The 25,024-nt window shown below is 47.0% G+C and overlaps 1 pseudogene; it reads left to right on the top strand.

The window, feature by feature from the left end:
- The first annotated feature begins 18,227 nt into the window (after positions 1-18,227).
- On the top strand, positions 18,228-22,393 carry LOC123040249 (disease resistance protein Pik-2-like; annotated as a pseudogene).
- The last annotated feature ends 2,631 nt before the right edge of the window (positions 22,394-25,024 follow it).

The raw sequence follows: 25,024 nt of genomic DNA on the forward strand, positions 1-25,024 counted from the left end.
AACCCAAATCAAGGTGACCAAGCTGCCCAAGGAGAGACAGCAGGAGCAAACCCACACGCAACGGGGACCCAAACACCCAAGCACCATCGCCGGTAGCGGCAAGACAAAACGCCGGACAAGAGAAGTCGAACGGAGGCGCCGACCATGGAGAAGGCCGAGAATGGCAGCACACTACATCGGTCAAGGTTAGGAATCACCAGAAACCACAGGCACCGAGAGGGACACCGATAGCCTCACACCGACGGCCGGGACCATCCACACCAAGAACCGAACAGGCTGCCGAAGATGAAGCCTGGCCGCCACACGCTGTCAACGAACCCTCGCCAACACCACCACCGCTCAACCAGCCCCAAAACGACGCCTTCGGGAAGGATTATGCCACCATGGTGCCGTCGTCGCCTGGAACAGGGGGATCTGAGGCATTCACCTGAGCTCCGGGGAGGGGTGGGAGGAAGGGGATCCTCGCTGAAGCCCTCAACAAGGGAGCAGCACCAAAAGGCACCGCCTTCGGAGTGAACGCCGCGCTGGCCAAGTGATTCCCCCGGATCCGCCTCCAACCACCAGATCTGAAGCACCGACACCCGAGGACGGCGGCCAGAGCCACCAGGGGCCGGATCCGCAGCAGATCGGAGTAGATCGGGGTTGAGGACGAGCTTCTCCATGGCGATCCAACAACCAACGGGGGGCCCGTGGCAGCCGACGACCACCGCTTCCCCGCCACCCACATGGCCGGGAAAGAGGCCCACCTGCGCCTGTCGGTGCTTCCCGCCGCGCAGGCCGCGCCACGTGCCACCACCCAGGGCCACCGCCCTAGAGACCGAGGCACTCCACCCGAGACGGAGCCGCCCAGATCCCCGCCGCCACCTTCACCAGTGCCACACGGCCGCAACAGTGAGAACCTCTTGGTGGCGGCGGAGAGGGAAGAGACGAGGACGGGACGGGCAGGGAGGCTAGGGTTCACCCCCGAGACGCCTCAGAGGAGGCGGCGCTGCCAAGGGGGGAGTCGCTACACTGCTCTTGCCCTCAGCCCGCAGCTCAGCTCACTTTCTCTGCCTTGCCCTTCTTCTCTTGGCCTCAATCAACATCACGCTTCATGCCAAAGGATTCCCTTTGGATCTTTAGTTTCATAGGAATTAGCTCCCAGCGCCCAAGGGATCCGGGGGGGATTTTGGAGGCAGAAAGGAGCTCATGCATTCTCATTTTTGTTTCTCCCAAAGAAGAGAACATTTGAACTTGAAACTTTGAAGGTCAACATCATACAAGAATTACTGCATATAGAAAATGTTTCAGGATTTTTGGTGCAACATAAATTTCTCAAATGATAGCGTCACCATTTTAGATATTCCTGCTGCAGCCCCAAAAAACAATTAAAACAGTTTCTGGACATAGTAGTACTTGTGTGATGTTGTCCTGCAGCTTCAAGTCTAAATCTTTTATTGTTTGGGAGAAACGAGAAAAGTGATTTTTTTTCCGCATGAACTTCGATGCAAGATTAGACAGTCGAGATAAAAGGGATGCCCCTACATGGGGGCTCAACTACAAGTCTCTCTTTTCTTATATATACCATTATAAAGTAGAGCTCCCTGTAATACATACTACTGAGGATGCAACTTGAGATCTCAAGCTTCGAAGGCAGAGGCGTTGTGTTGTACTTGTGATTTAGTACATCAAACATACTTTGCAAACTTTGCACAAGTAGATTTCAGACTTGCAGTTACCATTTACATTTCGAGTGTATCAACGTAGTCCATGACCTATTTTCTGATGTGCCTTCATCAATATAACATTGGTACTTTGGTAAACAAGATTATTGTGATGGATTTCACATGGATGGGGTGAAGAGGGTGTTGATGCCCTTATAAAAGGGCTTGGTTTTGAGATGATATATCAATTGTGGCTACGAGGCACGTCCGAATGATTAACTAGTATTGCACTTCTGAGATGAGTATGCGGTTGACAGGTTTATATAGTGTACCTAGCTATACATGTGAGAGATGAGATATTAGAAGAATACTGAATAAAGGATTTTTAAGGTACCATGGTACTCTATGGGAAGGATCGGTGCACTGGTCAAATTCTAATGGTGTAATCTCGAAGACGCTACTTTCAAGTTTTTGTCCCTGTCAATCTCTTTGAACTGAACCGCACAACGGACTCTTCTAGTGATTGAGCAGTACCCTCGTCCATCTTGCGGAGTTTGAGCAGCTCACCCCTTCGCAAATTTAGAAGGAAAACCTGTTGTATTGTTAGCGAGCTGGAGATATGGTGGCGTAGCTGATCTTGCTCCTTTTGACGAGGTTTAGCTATCATACACATGAGTTGTTTGGAGTTGTACTGAAGAGTATGAAATATTGCTTTGCACTGAAATCCATACTTGGTGTCTCCAATGATGATCATCTCACTTTCATGCCAGGGAATCCATTTCGGTCTTTAGTTTGTTCTCTTTTTTTACACGAGCCTTTGATTTTGCTGGAATAGTTAGATCACGGCCCTTTGTAGGCAGAAAGGAGCTACTAGGGCCTGCCTGCAACTTCGAATGACAACGCCCGCGAGGGACACGGGTGAGGGTGGCCTGTGCTGTGCACCTCCACCTATGAGGCGGAGGTTGCCACACCAGGAGATTTGCAGGAAAAAACGCTGCCTTTATTGCAACATGACAGGCATACCGTGCTTCTTCTTGTTGCAGCCCCTTCCTTGCTTGTTGTCGGCTCACCTCTGCTTGACTCCTCCTAGTCGAGCGTGCCACCCCCCTCTGCCCCCTCCAGTCTCGTGTTTGTTCATAGCAAAAGACCTGCTCTACGTTAACAGGAAATATTAGTTTCCAGTGAAACCCTTCCATGATTTTTGCAAGGAAACGTCATACATTCTTTTTTTTTTTTTGCGAAAAAATGTCACGCATTCTTTGAACTTCATAGGAATCAGCTCATAGCGTCCAGGGATCTGAGAGGCAATTTTGGAGGCGCAATGGAGGAGCCCTGGGTGGGGACTCGATGGCAATGGGCAGGTGCACTACCTCCTGCTGCAACTTCAAACAACAGCACCCATGAAGGACATCGGTGAGGGTGGCCTGTGCACCTGCCCAATGAAAACATCCAAAGGCTCAAAGGGCGAGTCTTTTTTTTGTCATCTTTTTAAAAACTTTTTTGAGTTGAGTTGTCTATGTTTACTGCACAAGCATCCCGTAAGATAAAGTTTACCGAAAAAGACTTTCGCCCCGCTTTATATATAAAGCAAACCGCCCGAGCCAAACATCCAACAAGGTTCACACACACACAAGTCTCACACACAAATAAGGTAGCAGGAGGGTTAGTGATGAGGGCACATCTCAACAAGCCCTAGAAACAAAAAGACACACACAGACCGCAACACGTGCAGCATGCCTAATCAGGCTCCGGCGGAGGTGGCGGAAGCGGAGGCGTCATGCGGAAGGCCATCAATCGAAGGTCGGCGAGGAGGGTGTTGATGACGATCCGGTCCTGGGGGTGGCTAAGCGGTCGCCAGAGTTGCAAATAGCCACACATTTTGAAGATCGCGTTAGTCGCACGTCGAAGAGGCACTTTCTGACTGACAAGTTTGTTGCGAATGTTCCAAAGCATCCAGGCGAGGATCCCAATGCACAACCATCTAATATGGCGGTAGCGTGGATCTCAGCGAGTAAGTCAGGGAAGTTGGTGTTGCACCATTGTCTGCCGACCGTCTCACGGAAGCACGACCACAGGAACTGGGCGGTGGAGCAGGAAAAGAAGATGTGGTTCGAGTCCTCCACCGTGTTGCACAAGGGACATATCCCGTCACCTAGGCCGTTGTGCTTGCGGACTTCAACCCCAGAGGGGAGGCGTCCCCGGATCCACTGCCATAGGAATATCCTGATCCTGAGGGGAAGGCGAATGTCCCAGATCAGGCTAAAGGGCTCATGGGCCAACGAAGGAGCAATGGCCGCGTACAAAGATTTCATGGAGAAGCGGCCGGAGGGCTCCAGGCGCCACGACATGGAGTCAGGGGTGCCCTCTACATTGGCAGGAGAGCGATGTCCTGGAGAAGGGCGTCCCACATGTCGACCTCAAGGGGGGCAAAGGGGCCCCGGAAGGCGAGACGCTCTAAGTCAATAAGGGCCGTCTCGACGGAGATCCGGGGGTCAGCCGCAATGGCAAACAGGCCCGGGAAGCAGGCGGCCAGTGGGGAGTCCCCTAGCCAACGGTCGAACCAAAACAGGGTCGAGGACCCGGAACCCATTGAGATGGACGTGCCAATACGGAGCACGGGGAGAAGCTGGATCACCGCCTGCCAGAACTGGGATCCACTTGAGCGCTAGCAAAAAGCTAAAGGCTGGCCTGAAGGTACTTATTTCGGATGATGGTGAGCCAGAGGCTGCCCTCCCCGTTGGCGATACGCCAGAGCCAACGGGTCAGGAGAGAAATGTTCATGCACCGGGAAGACAGGATCCCAGACCCCTTGGTCCTTGGGTTTGCAAATGTAAGGACAGCTCACCATACGGTACTTCTGCTTGTCCTCCTCGCCTGCGCAGAAAAACCTGGACTGGTACTTGGCAACCTCCTGATGGAGCGTCTCATGCAGGCTATAGAAGCTCATGAGGAACCAGAGGAGGCTGGCAAGCGAGGAGTTTATGAGGATTACCCTCGCCGCCTTTGAGAGCCACCGACCCTTCCAGGGCTCGACCCAGTGTTGCATCCGGGTCACGGATGGGCAGAGGTCCGCCACGGTGAGTCGCGAGTCACTAATGGGTATCCCCAAATATGTCGTGGGGAAAGTGCCCAGGCAGCAATTAAGCCAGTTAGCAATGCCCTGGGCCTTGTCCGGGGGTATCCCAGAACCATCACTTCACTTTTATCGAAGTTGATAGTGAGCCCGGACATCTTTTGGAAGCATAGGAGGAGAAACTTCAGGTTGGCAATATCGGTCGTGGAGCCCTCGACCATTATTATGGTGTCGTCGGCATATTGGAGGACGGAGACCCCTCCCCCTCCTACTAGGTGTGGGACCACGCCGTGGATATGGCCTGCCGATTTGGCCTTGTCCAGGATGGCCGCAAGGGCGTCCACCACCATGTTAAACAGGAACGGGGAGAATGGGTCACCTTGGTGAACCCCAGAAAGTGTGGGGAAGAAAGGGTCAATCTCACCGTTAATGTTAATGGTGGTTCGATCGCAGGAGACGAGCTGCATAACTCTAGTCACCCAGCGGTCATCAAAGCCCTTGCGGAGCAATACTTCCCAAAGGAAGGGCCAGTGAACCGTATCATAGGCTTTATGAAAGTCGAGCTTCAGGAAGACCGCCCGATGGTGCTCGGAGCAGACTTCATGAAGAACCTCGTGGAAAACCAACACCCCATCCAGAATAAATCGCCCCTGAATGAAGGCCGATTGATTGGGATGAGTGATCGTGTCAGCTAAAAGGGTCACCCTATTGGCGTACCCTTGGCCAGGATCCGGAATATCACATTGATCACAGTGATAGGCTGGAACTAGCGGATGTCAGCCGCGCCCGAGACTTTGGGGATAAGGGTGACAACCCCATAGTTTAGGCGCCCGAGGTCCATGGTCCCCAAGAAGAATTCATCGCAGAGAGCCATGACCTCTGGTTTTATGGTCTGCCAGAACGCTTTAAAAAAGGACACTGGCAGTCCATCCGGTCCCGGGGTCAAGGAGGGGTTCATACCCTTAATCGCGGTGAGGACCTTGTCCTCAGAGAATGGGACAACTAAGGCGGCGTTAGCCGCATTGGACACTAGCTGGGCGCCCGACCAGGTATCGGGCGCCAGAGCGGCCCCACCCCGAAGGGTGGGGTTGAATAGGGCTTTGTAAAAGCCATCAACATGCGCACGAATGTCCTAAGGGCGGACAAGCTGGGAATCTCCACCCCAAAGGCAATGGATGGAGTTTCGGCATCGCTGCCCATTCACGATCGCCTGGAAGTACGCCGTATTAGCTTCTCCCCGAAGCACCCATCGTTGGGTACCGCGGAGCCTCCAGTATGCTTCTTCATCTGTATAGATGGTAGCGAGCTGATCCTCAAGATCATAACGCAGCATCCACTCATCCGAGGAAATCCCGGAAGTGTCCGCGCCGGAGTCCAAGCCCTGGATGGCAGTAAGGAGGGCTGTCTTGCATTCACAGAGGTCTCTGTCAAGGTTGGCACCCCAACCCTTCATAAATTGGCGGCCGAGCTTGGCACAGAACTGCCACGAGTCCACTGCCGACATGTGATACGTCTCCAACGTATCTATAATTTTTGATTGTTCCATGCTATTATATTACCCGTTTTGGATGTTTATGGGCTTTACTTTACACTTTTATATCATTTTTGGGACTAACCTACTAATCGGAGGCCCAACCCGAATTGCTGTTTTTTTGCCTATTTCAGTGTTTCGAAGAAAAGGAATATCAAATAGAGTCCAAACGGAATGAAACCTTCAGGAGCGATCTTTTTGGAACAAATGTGATCCAGAGGACTTGGAGTGGAAGTCAAGAAACAAGCGAGGCGGGCACGAGGGTGCCCGGCGCGCCCCCTACAGGTGGGCGCGCCCCCACCCTCGTGGGCCCCTCGAGCATCCACCGACCTACTTCTTCCTCCTATATATACCCATGTACCCTGAAAACATCAGAGGCGACCACGAAAAACTATTTCTAGCGCCGTAACCTTCTGTATCCGTGAGATCCCATCTTGGAGCCGTTGCCGGCGCTTCGCTGGAGGGGGAATCTACCACAGAGGGCCCATCATCTCCAAGGCCCTTCCAATGAGTTATGAGTAGTTTACCACAGACCTTCTGGTCCATAGTTATTAGCTAGATGGCTTCTTCTCTCTCTTTGAATCTCAATACAAAGTTCTCCTCGATCTTCTTGGAGATCTATTCGATGTAACTCTTTTTGCGGTGTGTTTGTCGAGATCCAATGAATTCTAGGTTTATGATCAAGTTTATCTATGAGAAATATTTGAATCTCCACTGAATTCTTTTATGTGTGATTAAGTTATCTTTGCAAGTCTCTTTGAATTATCAGTTTGGTTTGGCCTACTAGATTGATCTTTCTTGCAATGGGAGAAGTGCTTAGCTTTTGGTTCAATCTTGCGGTGTCCTTTCCCAGTGACAGCATGGGCAACAAGGCACATATTGTATTGCTGCCATCGAGGTTAAAAAGATGGGGGTTATATCATATTGCATGAGTTTATCCCTCTACATCATGTCATCTTTCTTAATGCGTTACTCTGTTCTTTATGAACTTAATACTCTAGATGCATGCTGGATGCGGTTGATGTGTGGAGTAATAGTAGTAGATGCAGGCAGGAGTCGGTCTACTTGTCACGGACGTGATGCCTATATACATGATCATGCCTAGATAATCTCATAATTATTCGCTTTTCTATCAATTGCTCGACAGTAATGTGTTCACCCACCGTAATACTTATGCTATCTTGAGAGAAGCCACTAGTGAAACCTATGGTCCCCGGGTCTATCTTTTATCATATAAGCTTTCTATCTACTTTTATTTGCATCTTTACTTTTCCAATCTATATCATAAAATACCAAAAATATATTTATCTTATCATATTATCTCTATCCGATCTCACTTTCGCAAGTGGCCGTGAAGGGATTGACAACCCCTTTATTGCGTTGGTTGCGAGTTCTTGTTTGTTTTTGTAGGTGCGTGGAACTTTTGAGGAGCCTCCTACATGATTGATACATTGGTTCTCAAAAACTGAGGGAAATACTTATGCTACTATTGCTGCATCACCCTTTCCTCTTCAAGGAAAACTAACGCAAGCTCAAGATGTAGCAAGAAGGATTTCTGACGCCGTTGCCAGGGAGGTCTTCGCTCAAGTCAAGACATACCAAGTACCCATCACAAACTCATCTCCCTTGCATTACATTATTTGCCATTTGCCTCTCGTTTTCCTCTCCCCCACTTCACCATTGCCGTTTTATTTGCCCTCTCTTTCCCAATCTCCTCTATCTTTCGCTTGTCTTATGTTTGGTCGCCGCCATGTCTGAAATTGGGGAGATTATCGTCGATATGGACAATAATGATAACATGGTAAATTCTGATGCTCCTGTTGAGGAACCCCCTATCTTGCATACTAAAAAGTTTCGAATCGGTAGCGGTAATATTATTGGAAAAGGGGTTATTCAAGATTTCTTTACTTGTGCCGGTGCTTTACCTTCTATGGGTAGTTCTATCTTGCATAGAACTAGTAGTCTTGCAAATGCTATTGCCATGCTTATAGTTGAACTTGAAAGACAGTTTATGCACATGCATCCTTGCATACAAAGAATTTTTCTAGAATTTTTTAATATTGAGCATTCTTCTGTTAAGCGCGCTGCCACTATCTTTTTGGCACATGAGTTTAGATTTATAATAAAAGAAGCCAAAGTGGACGCCGTTCATCCTCCCATAGAGGCAATCCTCTTCGATCAAGAGGAAATTATGCGTTTTCAATCTTTGGACTATATTGCTTTTAATGAAAACCTTAGAAAAAAAGACTACCACGGTTCTAGTTGATAAAATTTCTGAACTCAATAATGATTTTGCTATTCGAAATAATGAGCTATGATACTATCTTGAGTGTAGACTCAAGAGGTTCTGTCAACATAATATTTATAATGATGAGTTGGTTGTGCAATATGAGGGGCCAAAGGAGGAACCTATACCTCCTGAGATCGATCTTGGGGACTTTTGTCCCATTAAATTTAGCCCTTTTGATTAATTTTGCTTGCCTCAAAGAAAACTTGCTGCTGAACATAGAGAATATGAGATGAGTTTTTTTGTGATCTATTTTATTATTATGGCACTACTTAGATCTATCCTCGCTTTTATGCCTAGCTAGGGGCGTTAAATGATAGCGCTAGTTTGGAGGCAACCCAATTTTATTTTTGTTTTTTGTTTTGCTTCTATTTAGTAATAAATTTTCCTTATACCTTCTGTTTAGATGTGTTTTTATGTTTTAATTAGTGTTTGTGCCAAGTAGAACCTATAGGATAACCTATGGTAATAGTTAATTTGATTCTGCTGAAAAACAGAAACTTTGTGCGCACAAAAATAATATTAGTAATTCACAGAAACGTGATTTTGCGTTGATTGTTTTTTGATGTAGATCAATAGACAAAATCCCCTGGACTTCCTATTTTGGTAGGATTTTTAGAGTTCCAGAAGTATCCGAGAGTTACAGATTGCTACCGACTGTTCTGTTTTTGACAGATTCTGTTCTTCGTGTGTTGTTTGCTTATTTTGATGCATCTATGGCTAGTATTAAGTGGTATGAACCATAGAGAAGTTGGAATACAGTAGGTTTAACACCAATATAAATAAAGAATGAGTTCATTACAGTACCTTATGTGGTGGTTTTTCTTTCTTGCACTAACGGAGCTTATGAGATTTCCTGTTGAGTTTTGTGTCGTGAAGTTTTTAAGTTTTGGGTAAAGATTTGATGGACTATGGAATAAGGAGTGGCAAGAGACTAAGCTTGGGGATGCCCATGGAACCCCAAGATATTCAAGGATAACCAAGAGCCTAATCTTGGAGATGCCCCGGAAGGCATCCCCTCTTTCGTCTTCGTTCATCGGTAACTTTACTTGGAGATATATTTTTATTCGCCACATGATATGTGTTTTGCTTGGAGCGTCTTGTATGATATTAGTCATTGCCTTTTAGTTTTCCACAATCATCCTTGTTGTACACACCTTTTGGGAGAAGCCCACTTTATTAGAATTTATTAGAATACGCTATGTGCTTCACTTATATCTTTTGAGCTAGATACTTTTGCTCTGTGTGCTTCACTTATATTTTCTAGAGCACGGCGGTGGCTTAATTTTAAAGAAATTGTTGATCTCTCATGATTCACTTATATTATTTTGAGATTCTTTTAGAACAACATGGTATTTGCTATGGTTATAAATTTGGTCCTAGAATGATGAGCATCCAAGTCGGGTATAATAAAAACTATCATAGAAAGTGCATTAAACACTAGGATCAATTTGATGCTTGATAATTGTTTTGAGATATAAAGGTGGATATGTTAGAGTCATGCTAGTTGGGTAATTATGAAATTGAGAAATACTTGTGTTGAAGTTGGCAAGTCCCGTAGCATGCACGTATGGTAAAAGTTGTGTGACAAATTTGTTGCATGGGGTGCTCTTTTAATTGTCTTCCTTATGAGTGGAGGTCGGGATCGCACGATGGTTAACTCCTACCAACCCTTCCCCTAGGAGCATGCATAGTAGTACTTTGCTTCGAGGGCAAGTAGACTTTTGCAGTAAGTATATGAGTTCTGTATGACTAATGTTAGTCCATGGACATACGCACACTCACCCTTCCACTTTGCTAGCCTCTATTATGCCGCGCAACCTTCGCCGGTATCATGCACCCATTATTTACCTTCCTCAAAATAGCCACCATACCTACCTATTATGGCATTTCCATAGCCATCCCGTGATATATTGCCATGCAACTCTCCACCGTTCTATTTATTATGACACGTTCCATTATTGTTATATTGCTCTTTGTATGATCATGTAGTTGACATCGTATTTGTGGCAAGGCCACCTTCATAATTTTTCATACATGTCACTATTGATTCATTGCATATCCCGGTACACCGCCGGAGGCATTCATATAGAGTCATATTTTGCTCTAAGTATTGAGTTGTAATTCTTGAGTTGTAAATCAATAAAAGTGTGATGATATTCATTATAAGAGCATTGCCCCAAGTGAGGAAAGGATGATGAAGACTATGATTCCCCCACAAGTCGGGATGAGACTTCGGACTTTAAAAAAGAGAGGCCAAAGAGCCCATCAAATAAAAAAATTGAGAGAAAAGAGAGAAGGGACAATGCTACTATCTTTTTTCCACACTTGTGCTTCAAAATAGCACCATGATCTTCATGATAGAGAGTCTCCTATGTTGTCACTTTCATATACTAGTGGGAATTTTTCATTACAGAACTTGGCTTGCATATTCCAATGATGGGCTTCCTCAAAATGCCATAGGTCTTTGTGAGCAAGCAAGTTGAATGCACACCCACTTAGTTTATTTTGTTGAGCTTTCATATATTTATAGCTCTAGTGCATCCATTGCATGGCAATCCCTACTCACTCACATTGATATCTATTAATGGGCATCTACATAGCCCGTTGATACGCCTAGTTGATGTGAGACTATCTCCTCCCTTTTTTGTCTTCACAACCACCTTATACCACATATAGTGCTATGTCCATGGCTTGCGCTCATGTATTGCGTAAGAATTAAAAAAGCTGAAGTGCGTTAAAAAGTATGAACCAATTTCTTGGCTGAAACCAGGGTTGTGCATGATGGGAGTATTTTGTGTAATGAAAATGAAGCATGGCCTAACTATATGATTTTATAGGGATGAGCTTTCTTTGGCTATGCTATTTTGATAAGACGCGATTATTTGTTAGTATGCTTCAAGTATTACTATTTTTATGTTTTATAAGATTTTATCTTGAATCATTTGGATCTAAACAATCATGCCACAATAAAGAAAATTACATTAATAATTATGCTAGGTAGCATTCCACATCAAAAAATCTGTTTTTATCATTTACCTACTCGAGGACAAGCAGGAATTAAGCTTGGGGATGCTTGATACGTCTCCAACGTATCTATAATTTTTGATTGTTCCATGCTATTATATTACCCGTTTTGGATGTTTATGGGCTTTACTTTACACTTTTATATCATTTTTGGGACTAACCTACTAATCGGAGGCCCAACCCGAATTGCTATTTTTTCCTATTTCAGTGTTTCGAAAAAAAAGAATATCAAACGGAGTCCAAACGGAATGAAACCTTCGGGAGCGATCCTTTTGGAACAAACGTGATCCAGAGGACTTGGAGTGGAAGTCAAGAAACAAGCGAGGCGGCCACGAGGGTGACCGGCGCGCCCCCTACAGGTGGGCGCGCCCCCACCCTCGTGGGCCCCTCGAGCGTCCATCGACCTACTTCTTCCTCCTATATATACCCATGTACCCTGAAAACATCAGAGGCGACCACGGAAAACTATTTCCACCGCCGCAACCTTCTGTATCCGTGAGATCCCATCTTGGAGCCTTCGTTGGTGCTCCGCCGGAGGGGGAATCTACCATGAAGGTCCTATACATCATCTCCAAGGCCCTTCCAATGAGTTGTGAGTAGTTTACCAGAGACCTTCGGGTCCATAGTTATTAGCTAGATGGCTTCTTCTCTCTCTTTGAATCTCAATGCAAAGTTCTCCTCGATCTTCTTGGAGATATATTCGATGTAACTCTTTTTGTGGTGTGTTTGTCGAGATCCGATGAATTGTGGGTTTATGATCAAGTTTATCTATGCGAAATATTTGAATCTCCTATGAATTCTTTTATGTGTGATTAAGTTATCTTTGCAAGTCTCTTCGAATTATCCGTTTGGTTTGGCCTACTAGATTGATCTTTCTTGCAATGGGAGAAGTGCTTAGCTTTTGGTTCAATCTTGCGGTGTCCTTTCCCTGTGACAGCAGGGGCAGCAAGGCACGTATTGTATTGTTGCCATTGAGGATAAAAAGATGGGGTTTATATCATATTGCATGAGTTTATCCCTCTACATCATGTCATCTTTCTTAATGCGTTACTCTGTTCTTTATGAACTTAATACTCTAGATGCATGCTGGATAACGGTCGATGTGTGGAGTAATAGTAGTAGATGCAGGCAGGAGTCGGTCTACTTGTCACGGACGTGATGCCTATATACATGATCATGCCTAGATAATCTCATAATTATTCGCTTTTCTATCAATTGCTCGACAGTAATTTGTTCACCCAACGTAATACTTATGCTATCTTGAGAGAAGCCACTAGTGAAACCTATGGTCCCCGGGTCTATCTTTTATCATATAAGCTTTCTATCTACTTTTATTTGCATCTTTACTTTTCCAATCTATATCATAAAATACCAAAAATATATTTATCTTATCATATTATCTCTATCAGATCTCACTTTCGCAAGTGGTCGTGAAGGGATTGACAACCCCTTTATTGTGTTGGTTGTGAGTTCTTGTTTGTTTGTGTAGGTGCGTGTGACTTTTGAGGAGCCTCCTACTGGATTGATACCTTGGTTCTCAAAAACTGAGGGAAATACTTATGCTACTATTGCTGCATCACCCTTTCCTGTTCAAGGAAAACCAATGCAAGCTCAAGACGTAGCAACATGACACATTGGGGGGAAGAGCGCGCGGTGATCCACTTGGCCGCGACCGCCTCGTGGAAACCCGCTTGGTTGAGCCAGAAGAGCTCAAACCAAAAACGTGGTGGGATGGGAGGGCGTTCGTTGGCGGTGGAGAGGAGGAGAGGGACGTGGTCAGACCCGATCCGGGTAATCGCCCGAAGCAAAGCCAAGGGGCACCTGAGTTCCCATTCCGGGGAGACTAGGACGCGGTCCAGGACGAATCGCGTCGGGTCGGCTTGGCGGTTCATCCATGTAAATCTGGCACTAGTCCGCTCAAGCTCTCGGAGGCCGAGTTCCGCGATGCAGTCGTTGAACATCTGCATCCTAGGGCGGTTAATCCGGCCGTTATTCTTCTCATCCGGAAAGCGGATGAGGTTGAAGTCACCTCCCATGACCACAGGGAGGGTGGAAGCGGAGACCTTCCATTGCAGCTCAGCGAGGAAGGTCGGGGAGCGGCGGTGGTCCGCCGGTCCATAGACAGTAACAACCTCCCACTTGAAGTTGAGCGCCCGTTCGAAGAGCTCCATGCTAACAAAAAATCACCCTGGTCCATACCGCCAACCTCAAAGGTGGCATCCTTCACACCTAAAAGGATGCCCCCCGAGTGCCCAGTGGTCTCACTGGAAGGGAGCCAGTGCCAGGCGAAAAGGTGGTGGCTAAGACGATCTAACTCGGGGAGGGAAAACTCCATGCGCATGGCTTCCTAGATGGCGATGATGTCGATGTGCTCGTCATGCATGTACTCAATGAGCTGGCGGCGACGGCCATCAGGGCCGAAGCCGCGGATGTTCCAAAAGAGGACCCAGATCTAAACCCCCATAGGGGGACTGCTTGCCCTCAGAACGAGGAGGCGCTGCTGGCCCTGAGCGTCGCAGTGCGGGAGAGGGTACGACCACAGATTTCCACCATCGGTCCCCCTGCGGGTGGCTGGGGTGCCGGTGTGCGGAGGAGACGAGCCCGGGTCTCAGTGAGTTTTCCAGCAAGGATCTCCCGGGCCTGGAGGGCAGCAATCTGCTCTAAGGGGGGGGGGGTCCTACGTCCCCCTGAAAACGACGGACAAGTCTGCGGCCACCTTGGCGAGGTGGCCGAGCGAAACAGCCTCAAGAGTAGAAAACGAGCAACTGAAAGAACTTGAGGGGATGTCGGTCACACCTGACTCGAGGTTTCGACCGCTGCCCGGAGCTCTGCACGCTCGAAGATGGACGACGTCGGGAAGCCAGTCGGGCGGTCCGCATCGAGACAAGCACTACAGCGCGAGGCAGTCACCGGAGTCGACGAGGCTCAGGTCCGGCGTGCGTACGACACCGTCCGAGGCGGGTGGGAGGCGACGGGGGTGACCATGTCCGCAGTGACCCCCAAGAAAAGTCTGGTCGGAGAAGCAGTAGCAAGGGACTCCAAGCAGGTGCCGGACCCCGGCTGGGCGGGGGAGAGCAGGTCCGGGGAAGGCAGGCCATCCTCCGGCGCCACCACGGGGCGGGCTCCTAGGGGAGGGGGGTGGAGGCGGGCAGCAACGAGGCACCCCCAGGGGAGCCCGGCAGAGGGGGCTCGACGGGGGGAAGCCCGGCCGTCGGGGGAGCCGCCAGGACCAGGGGCAGCGCCTCCAGGGCCGAAGGCGGGGAGTCAGGAGCAGGGGTGGGGCAGGGAGAACGCGGCGAGAAAGCCGGGACGACGAGGAGGCCGACGCTGGAGATGTCGCTCATCATGGTCGAGGAGGTGGGGGAGGTAGCCGGCAGCAGTGCGGGGGCAGACTCGTCAGCGGGAGCCAGCCCACGCGATCGGCCTACGCCTGCGCCCGCACCCCCACGGCTTGGAGGAGGATCGGAGGGGTCGCACGAAGGGGAACGGCTGCGTCCTGAGCGCTCTTCGTCGTCGTCCGGGTTCTCGTGGCGGAAAGGACGCGGGCGGCGGTAGTGGGAGTCGTCATGCCGGTCCGCGCCCCCTCCTCCAAAGTGCCTATCATCAGAGAAACGGGGGCGTCCGACGTGGTTGGGGGGCTCGGGAAAGATCTTGAGGTCGAATCCCAGGTTGTTGAAGAAGACTCGGACGGTGGCAGGGAGCTTGTCGGAGTCGAGGCATTTGACCTTAACCTGGACCTCCTCCTCTTTGCGGAGAGAGAGCTCATCCACCACCATCACCTTGCCGAGGATCTTGGACATACTGCGAATGACCCGCTCGGACCGGGCCACGTCAGGGAGCCCCGCGACGAGGATCCAAGCAGTATCCAGGACGACCGCCTTGGGGTCGACCTTTGGCTCAGAGATGTTGACCACGAGCTTGTTCAGGGCCACGGTGATGTCGTCGCTGCGGGTGCAGAGCCCAAACTGATGGCGTCCGGGAAGACCACAGTGAATGAGCTGGCAGAGGTTGGAGTCACCTGCTAGTCCCACACACGCCAGCACAGGTGGTTGAGCTCAGCCTCGATCATCTCCGGAGAAGCGATACCCCACACCCACGACGGTGACGATCACTTGGAGCGACGGGGAGGGGGGTGGGATGTCCTCCACCTCGATGTAGAAGAAACCGAGGCCCTCGAAGCCATGGCCATACATCATGAGCTCATCCATCAACGGACGATCCGGACAAAGCACCGCGGGGTGACCAGTATCCTTGCAGGGCCACTACCAAGTCGAGTGCACCAAGCTAAAGTTTTACCGCGTATAACCAGTAAAACCTGTAGAGTGTACAACAGGGACAAGTGGTTCGGACGGCAAAAGTGCAAAAAGGAACCCTACTACTTCCTTCTTTTGGCACTGGAGTTAAAAGTGGCATTTGAGGTGGATGTTGGTTTCAGTCTTCTGAAACACTCCGGTGCATGGACGCGGATCCCTTGTCGAACATGACGCTGGCGAGCGACGAACATGGGAATGAAAGGCGAGTCCAACTGCATGCCGGTCGCCTCGCCGCGAGTAAATTGCTCAAAGCCACCACATTTGCGGCAAAGGTATTTCAAAACTACCTCTTTTGCCAAAAATCAGAGAAGACCATCAGTTCTGCGTCAAGTGAGTAACAAATCACACCAATTCATAGATTAGCTCGCACAAACAGCAAAAACTGACTGGCAGGGCCCACTTGTCGGTCCAACATGGCATGTCTATGTGTACACCTTGCTGAGGTGGAACATGGGTCCCACATGTCATCCACTCACTTCCTTTTTCCCCTCTTCTTCTTCTCCATTCTCTTATCCTTCCCTGTCGTCCTCTCTCTGGTCGCCGACATGCCTTATGGCCCCGTCGTGCTTCACCAAACTTCGAAGGACGACTGCGAGATCTGGCTGGAGCCCTCCTCCGCACGTTGGCTCGATGGTGAGATCCAACCGGTCCTCGGCCTTCTCCCACTGGGACACGCGCACGCCCGCAGATCCGTTCCCGACGACGGGAGCTCCAGCAGAAGCGGTGGGCCGTGGTGGTGCATCTCAGGTGCAGCCCTGGTGGCACTCGTGCTCGTGGCGGCGATCGCACCGGCGTGGCGCCCCTTGCCTCCCCGCCGCCTGGCGTCAGCTGAATCCGAGGCCATCTGTGCCCGTCGCCCCTCCCGCGCGCGCCGTGGTGGAGAGCCCTGGCCGAGCTCGTGCTCGCGGCGGCGACTGCACCGACATGGCGTCCCTCGCCTCCCCGCCGACTGGCGCCCCTCGTCTCCCCGCCGACTGGCGCCCCTCGTCTCCCCGCAGACTGGCGCCCCTCGCCTCCCCGCCACCTGGTGCCCCTCGCCTATTCGCCGCCTGGCGCCGGCCGAATCTCAGGCCATCTGCGCCGGCCGCCCCTCCCGCGCGCGCCGTGGTGGAGCGCGCTAGCCGTGCCCATGCTCGCGGCGGCGACCGCACCAGTGTGGCGCCCCTCGCCATAGCTCGTCCATGGTCGACAGCAGGAGGCGCTGCAGGCTGCAACGGGCTTGGGCAGAGGCAACAACATGGGGCTCTCGCGGGCAGCGGAGGTCGTGGGATGGCGGCACTGCCGGGCGCAGACGCGGGATGGCGGCACTGCAGGCACGGAGCGGTGGCGCGCAGGCGTGGTCGCGGGATGGCAGCGGACGCGAGGTAGAAGGAGAGGGAGAGAGAGAAAATTGAGGAGGAAGAAGAAAGTGTGAGACAGACAACGTTGACTATGACTAGTTTTCGCCACATCATCCCAGACATGTGGGTCCCACCCGTCAGTTTTGCTATTAAGCCGACTGAGTTCCGAATTAGTGCATTTTGTTAATACTCACTTGCCATGGAACCGGTGGTTTTTTTGTGATTTTTAGGAAAAGCGGTAGTTTTGAAGTATCTAGCCGCAAATGTGGTGGCTTTGAGCAATTTACTCCCTCCCGCTGAACGAACGAGGTACTGGAATTAATGCCCGTCTACTGGTATGCAGCGCTGCTGGACGCCTTAATTTACTGTCCGGATATGTGCAATTGTGCATGCTCGAACTCTGCCACAGTGTGCGTGCATGGTTATATTTTGTACGCAGTCAGTTTACTTCTGTTCCCCCGCAACAACAACAAAAATACTTATGTTCCTCCAAGTTTAGGTAGGTTCAGGGTGAACTCAGCAACAGTCGCCAGTGCCGCTCTCATACGGCGGGGCCGGCGACCAACATGGCCGGTCCATTTTTTCCGGCGTTCGAGAAAGGCAATCGGTAATTGCATCGCCAATCATCATGTAGCAGCTCGCGGGCATGGCATTCAGATGCAGGACCAAAAGGCAAAGTGACTGACGACGACAGGTGCATGTGCAACGTATGTATCAGCGTCCGCGTCTTGTGCTGTATTAAAAAACTAGTGGCCCTGCACAAGGTCAGACAAACTGTTATTTTTATTTTTTTTTCCGTCTCTTCGTCCTCGTCCCGTCACCTCTACTAGTGGGAAGTTCAAGAAGTAGACCAAGAAGCACTACTTAGGCGCACGCTCTCCGTTCCCTCTCACTCACACATACTACAGACTTGTGCCAGTCCAATACTGAATCACTCCCCTTGTAATTTCTCGCCCAAATCTGCCCAGATATCTGCTTCGCCAAAGTAGAAGCCTAAGAGGAAGAAGGTGGCCATGGAGCTTGTGGTGGGCGCTTCCGAGGCGACGATGAAGTCTCTCCTGGCCAAGTTGGGTGGCCCTTCTCGCCAAGGAGTACACCCTGATCAGGGGCGTCGAGAGGCGACCTCCAGTAATCAAACGACGAGCTCGCAACGATGCCAGTCCTTCCTTCGTGACCTTGGCACCGTGGACAAGAAACATGGCCACCGGACGAAGGACTGGATGAAGCAGATCCGGGACATCACCTACGACATTGAAGACTGCATCGACGACTCGGCTGACCGTATCCACGGCCTCCGCTCCGATATGTGCTGCTACGTCCTCTTCAACAGCATACATGAGGTCATCACATGGTGGGCCGCGCCGCGACGTTGCAACCAGGATCTCCATGCTCAAGGTGCGTGCACAGGAGATCGGAGAGCGGCGCCTGAGGTACGGCGTCAACAACCCCGTGGAAGACTCTGCCAGTGCGGATGCTCCCAACACCGCTGCTGGATTTTTAGCTGCCGACAACCAGTACGCAAGTCTTCAGCTTGTGACTATGAAGGACCCTGTGGGAGTAGAGAAGCACATGGGAGAGCTCAACAAGCGCGTGACTTGCATTGTGGGGTTTGGAGGAGTGGGGAAGACCGCCATAGCCACCGCCTTGTGCATGAATTATGGAGAGAAATTCGACCATCGTGCCATGGTCATGGTGTCTCAGAGCTCCGACCTGGAGGCCATCCTCAGCAGCATCAAGAGTCAGCTAAATCCACAGATCGACAATCATGATCAGCAAGGCAGTTCGAAGAAGAAGCTCCTCGCACGCTTCAGGCAAGGCGCGTCAACTGTCATGGCCAAGTGCTGCAACGCTGGCGCCTCAGAGAAAACACGTGACAGGACGAAGCTAAAAGACCTCGAGAAGTACTTCAAGGGCAAGAGGTAACTTGAAATGATTCGAAATGTTGAAGTATGATCTAGATTTGGGTACCACAAAAGGAATTAGGACTGTGTTATGTTTTACCTTTTTAAGCATTGACTATTTTGAAAAATTAGTTTAAACTTTTAACAAAGAGTTAACACTTGCTAGACATTAATAATGTCAATCTTAGAGATAATCATCACAAGTGAAGATCAGGTAGTTCACAATATGTGTTAGAATTATGGAGTAGTTTCAGTCAATTAGGTAACTAAATGTGAATGTATTAGTAGAAAGAAGGGTGTAAAATTCATGTAGTTGCACTTGCACATGCAACTACAATATAAGCCCTCAAAGTGCATGGTAAATGTCAACAAAATATATTTTTGCGACAACCTACACGACTTCTTTACTGAAAAGCGAGTCTAAACATATCCTTCGACCTAATTTCCCTTTTTTTGCAAATATATGCAAAATATTATATTAGTCTTTGTGATTTTTAATGGCGCGCTGCGGGAAAGCAAATAAAGAGATAGTGGGTATACTTAGTTACTGATGTTCTTTGTTAAATTTACTGGATACACGCATTGATTCTTCCACATACTTACAGTTCAGAACCACAATTCCAAGGACTATTGGCATTGCATAATGAAATTATGCAATAAACTTATTTGAAATAAGAAAATAAGTTACTGTTGTTCACTCACTTCTCGCTACCAATTTAATATCTTTTATTTGCAGTTTCTTGCTCTTAATTGATGACGTTTGGTCCGCGACGATGTTGGAGAATATTATAAATGAACTTCCTGAAAGTCAAAACAGTAGAATAATAGTTACAACACGGTTTCATGCTGTTGCAACAACACGAAGAGCAGAAGAAATTGACATTCGTAATGTTAAAGGTCTTGATTATACGCAATCAAAGATATTATTTGAGCAAGCCTTGTCAGAATCCCAAGGAAGCAAGGATGTTACTACACTGGTCCAAGCTGATCGTACAACTACAATACCTACGAAAGAAGGTGATCTTATTCATAAAATTTCTTCTGTGCGCATGGCATCTCTTTATCATAATGTGTTGACACCTTAGCAGAGTTATCTAATAAAGTTGTTTTTGTATCTCAAGGTAGCAAAGATGTACCATTCCTGGATGAAGTCCGGAAGATGTGTGGGGGGCTGCCGTTGGCCATAGTTATCATGGCCGGTCATGTGGCCTGCAACCCAAGCAAAACACTGGAAGCATGGTTGGAACTTTGCAAATCTCTGTTTCCAGAGTCAAGGAAGGATCAAGAGGAAGATGTTGAGAAAGAGCTTACCCAAGAGCAAGTGGGTAGGATTGTGAGCCATTGCTACAATGACATGCCTGCTGAAATAAGGACTTGCTCCCTGTATTTGAGCATATTTCTGAAGGGCCACAGAATCAGCAAGAAACGACTAACAAGGCGATGGATAGCCGAAGGGTTCGTCTGCGAGAAGCAGGGATTGAGTGTGGAGGATGTTGCAGAGATATATTTCAATCATCTCATAACGAGGAAGATCATCCGACCGGTTGAGCATAGCAGCAACGGGAAGGTGAAGAAATTTATAGTTCATGACATGGTTCTTGAGCATGTGGTTGCAAAGGCAAGCGAAGAGAATTTCATCACTGTGGTTGGTGGTAATTGGCTCATGCCACCTCCTAGCAGCAAAGTCCGTCGTTTATCCCTCCAAGGAAGTGATTCCAAACATGAGAAGGATACTGAGAAGATGAACTTATCTCATGTCCGGTCGCTAACCATGTTTGGGTGCTTGAACAACCAGCTGCCTTCACATTCATTCAAGTTCGGAATTGTACAAGTCCTGGATCTTCAAGAATGCAAGGGTTTCAAACATCACCATATGAAGGAGATATGCGAAATGCTTCTTCTAAAGTACCTCAGCCTTCGAGGAACTGAGATCCAATGTCTTCCAAAAGAAGTTGGAAATCTTGTGAATCTAGAGACTCTGGACATAAGGGAGACAGATATTGTAAGGATGCCCAAAACTGTGTGCCAACTTGGACATCTTGTTAACATACTTGGTGGGAATAAAAAAACACACACAGCACTGAAGCTTCCTGAAGAGTTGAATAAGAAGAAGAAAATGAAGGCTCTACGCATATTGTCAGGTGTTGAAGTTGGAGGATCAGCAGACCTTCATCATTTGACCGAGCTAAGGAAGCTTGCCATCTACAAGCTGAAGACCACGGGGAGTGATGGAAGTTTCAAACAGTTGATATCCTCTATTGAGTACCTTGGTGGCTACTCCCTGCGGACTCTCATAATTGTCGATCAGTCAACAGACTTTCTTGAACAATTGGAGGCTCTATCTACACCACCAAAATTCCTTGTTGCCCTGGAGTTATCTGGCAAGATGGTTAAGCTCCCCAGTTGGATTGAAAACCTCGGTGCGCTCAACAAGTTAACACTTTCGGTGACAGCTCTCCGGAAAGATAACTTGCATCAGATTAGCAAGATGAAGGCATTGTTTTCTCTCACGTTTTCATTCCCATTTAGTGCAGAAAAGCAGGATCCGGAAATAGTAAACATTCTTGCACGAAACAAATTGGAGTCCGATGGGGAGATCATGGTTCCAGATGGTGGTTTTCAGAAGCTTAAGCTTCTCCGGTTCTTTGCTCCCATGTTGCCATTACTGAGCTTTTCAGAAAATGCCATGCCAAAACTGGAAAGGCTAGAGCTGCGATTCAACATGCTGGAGGGCCTCTTTGGCGCAGAAAACCTTTCAAGTTTGAAAGAGGTATATTTGAGATTGGAGGACAAAGAAGGTGAAGTTATCACCAAGGAGATACAATGTGAGATGGAGGGTGCATTTAAGAGGACTGAAGCCAAGACTCCAAGGATAATCCTTGACCAATGAGTGATTCAAAATTTGAAATGAAGCCAAATTGTAGTGCTCAGTGAGAAATGACAAAGCTTTTTTTTTATGAATGCAGCAGCGATGCTTCTTTGTATTAAGAGGAGTTAGAGAAGGATTACATGGTGGTTAACCTGACCACAAGGAGATACAAAGAGAGAGTGACGAGTGGGGGGGGGGGCAACATGTTATTCTCCTCAGTGGTGTCACCTCTCTTCGGTGCTGAGAGATGAAGAGACTTGAACATGAGTTAATGGAATAAGGATGATGATTCATCTTTGTAAGTCATGTGAGACTTAGGGATTTTCTGTTTATTGTGCTTCTTTTTTGTACCAGTTGGATTATCAATAAATTCTATGTTTCAAGTAAGAAACTGAACCTTATTAGTTTATCTCTGGACAACTATCAGAGGTTACGAAGATTTTGATTGTGTTGTAATCTATGGTGCAATGAAAGCTACTCTTTTCCTGACAGATAGCAACTGAATGTAGCACCAAAATCAGTATTATTGAAGCATCTATGGTAATTCCAACCTGTTGGGGACTAGAGGCTATGTTATTGTTCTAAGCTTCTTGGGAGAATTTCGATTATGTTACTAATTCATTCATTTCGACGATCTTAGTTTAGTCAAGTGGTAGTGCCATTGGCTTATATCAAAGTTCTGTGTTCAATTTCTTAGCTCTGACTTTGGCTTATAGTCCTAAGGATGAATAAAATTTATGCAATTCATATGAATAATGTAAACATTATATTGTTGATTTGTGAACGCTTCCTTTGACAAGTTGAAGTGTAATGGTACTCTTGGCGAGTGCAAGATTGTGACCTTACTTGTTTTCTATTTCTCTATAATAAAAGAATGCACATACTAATGTTCCAAAAAGAAAGAATGCACATATTAAACATATATGCAACAACAAGAAGCTAACATTCTATAAGTTGCTAAACATGCACAAATATAGAGTACTTTCAAAATGAACACTTTAGAAGAAAAAAAACTCACTAAGAAAGGAGTTAAATGACCATCTTATTGACGAGGGTTATGAGTTTTTTGCCCTCCCCTCCCCCATATTTTAGGCATACATGAAAGTGTTATGAGAATTTTTTCAAATATTTTGCTAAAAACTCCTCATACAGTTTTATTCATGAAGGTCTTGTCTTTGCTTGACTACTATAAGCAACAATTATGATAATGTCCGATGTTTAGTGTATTTTCCTATCTGTAATTGATAATCAAAGAGCTTTACTACAAAGGAAAATAAAGGTTGAACCCCAGCTCGTTGCACCCACGATCCACCCAGGCAAGAAAACATAGCAAAATGTTCAAAAAAAATCTAAAACACTATGGGAATGATCATCAACAAATTTTACGAGGGCTTGCAAAGTTTCATGGTCAAATAACATTCAACGAGCTCTGTACAAAAAAGATAACATTACAAAATCTTCTGAAACACTAAACCTACATTTTGACTAATTTTCAGTGATTTCGTCATTTCTATACAGAGCTCCTCGTATGTTATTTGAGCACCAAATTTTGCAAGCACCATAACATTTGTTGATGATCATTCCCATAAAGTTTCAGAATTTTTTGAAAAGTTTTGCTATTTGTATTGCATGGGTGCATCGTGGGTGCATTAAGCTGGGGGTGTAAAAAACCACTCTCTTACTACATTCTCCTTGGTGCCTAGCTTTAACACAGGTCTATCCCATCTGTATTGTAAAGATCTATGGAGTTATTGCTTGGCCATTAAAAGAATCTGCACTCTGCGAATGCAAGTAAGTACTTATATATATATACATACATACATATATATATATATATATATATATATATATATAAGTACTTATATATATATATATATATATATATATATATGTGTGTGTGTGTGTGTGTGTGTGTGTGTGTGTGTGTGTGTGTGTGTTTCCTACAAGTAGTGGTAGTTACCACCACTTGCGTTTTGTACTCCCTCCGGTCCTTTTTACTCTGCACATTGGATTTGCCGAAAGTCAAACTTAGCTAAGTTTGACCAAATTTATATTAGAAATTATTAGCATCTATAATATCTAATAAATATAATATGAAAATATATTCCGAGATGAATCTAATGATGTTGGTGTTGTTATGTAAATGTCAATAATTTTTTATATAAACTTGGTCAAAGTTGGATGAGATTGACTTCAGACAAACCTAATATGCAGAGTAAAAAGGACCGGAGGGAGTATGTTGTATGTAGTATCTGTCGGAACCGAGAGTATGTACGTGTAGTATGTAGTATATAACAATGATTAGGTAGTATATATACTAATTTTTAGGTAATATGTATCATTTTTTGAGTATGCTCATTTTTACGTACAAATATGTATGTATTTTACAAATATAATAAAAACTATGAGCTCATATGCAATTTTTTCATGTAACTTGCTTTGAAATATCTTAGATATAGTATATGAACATATTTAAAATAATAAAATAGTATATATAGAACAACATGGTAGTATATGAGACATGTGGGGTAACTACCACCGGGTGGTAGGATGAATTTTCCCTATATATATAGGACAAATGTTTCCAACAAGCAGTGGTAGTTACCACCACTTGCGTTTTGTATGTTATATGTAGTATCTGTCGAAACCGAGAGTATGTACATGTAGTATGTAGTATATAACAATGATATAGTATATGAACATATTTAAAATAATAAAATAGTATATATAATACCACATGGTATTATATGAGATATGTGGGGTAACTACCACCGGGTGGTAGGATGAATTTTTCCTATATATATATATATATATATATGTATGTATATATATATATATATATATTAATCAAGCAAGGTCTGACATATAGTACATTGTTAAACGGGAGTTGGCCAGATCTAGCCAGCTGTGACAAGACTCGGGAATCAATCGAGGTCCTTCTACGCAGTACAAATTAATTATGGGAGCCCGCAGGGCTGCACATGATACAGACATTGTTAAGAGTGCATGAGCTTGGTTGTATTTGCTAAAGTAAGGACTC

This window comes from Triticum aestivum, chromosome 2B (genome assembly GCF_018294505.1).
Source record: "Triticum aestivum cultivar Chinese Spring chromosome 2B, IWGSC CS RefSeq v2.1, whole genome shotgun sequence".
NCBI lineage: Eukaryota > Viridiplantae > Streptophyta > Magnoliopsida > Poales > Poaceae > Triticum > Triticum aestivum.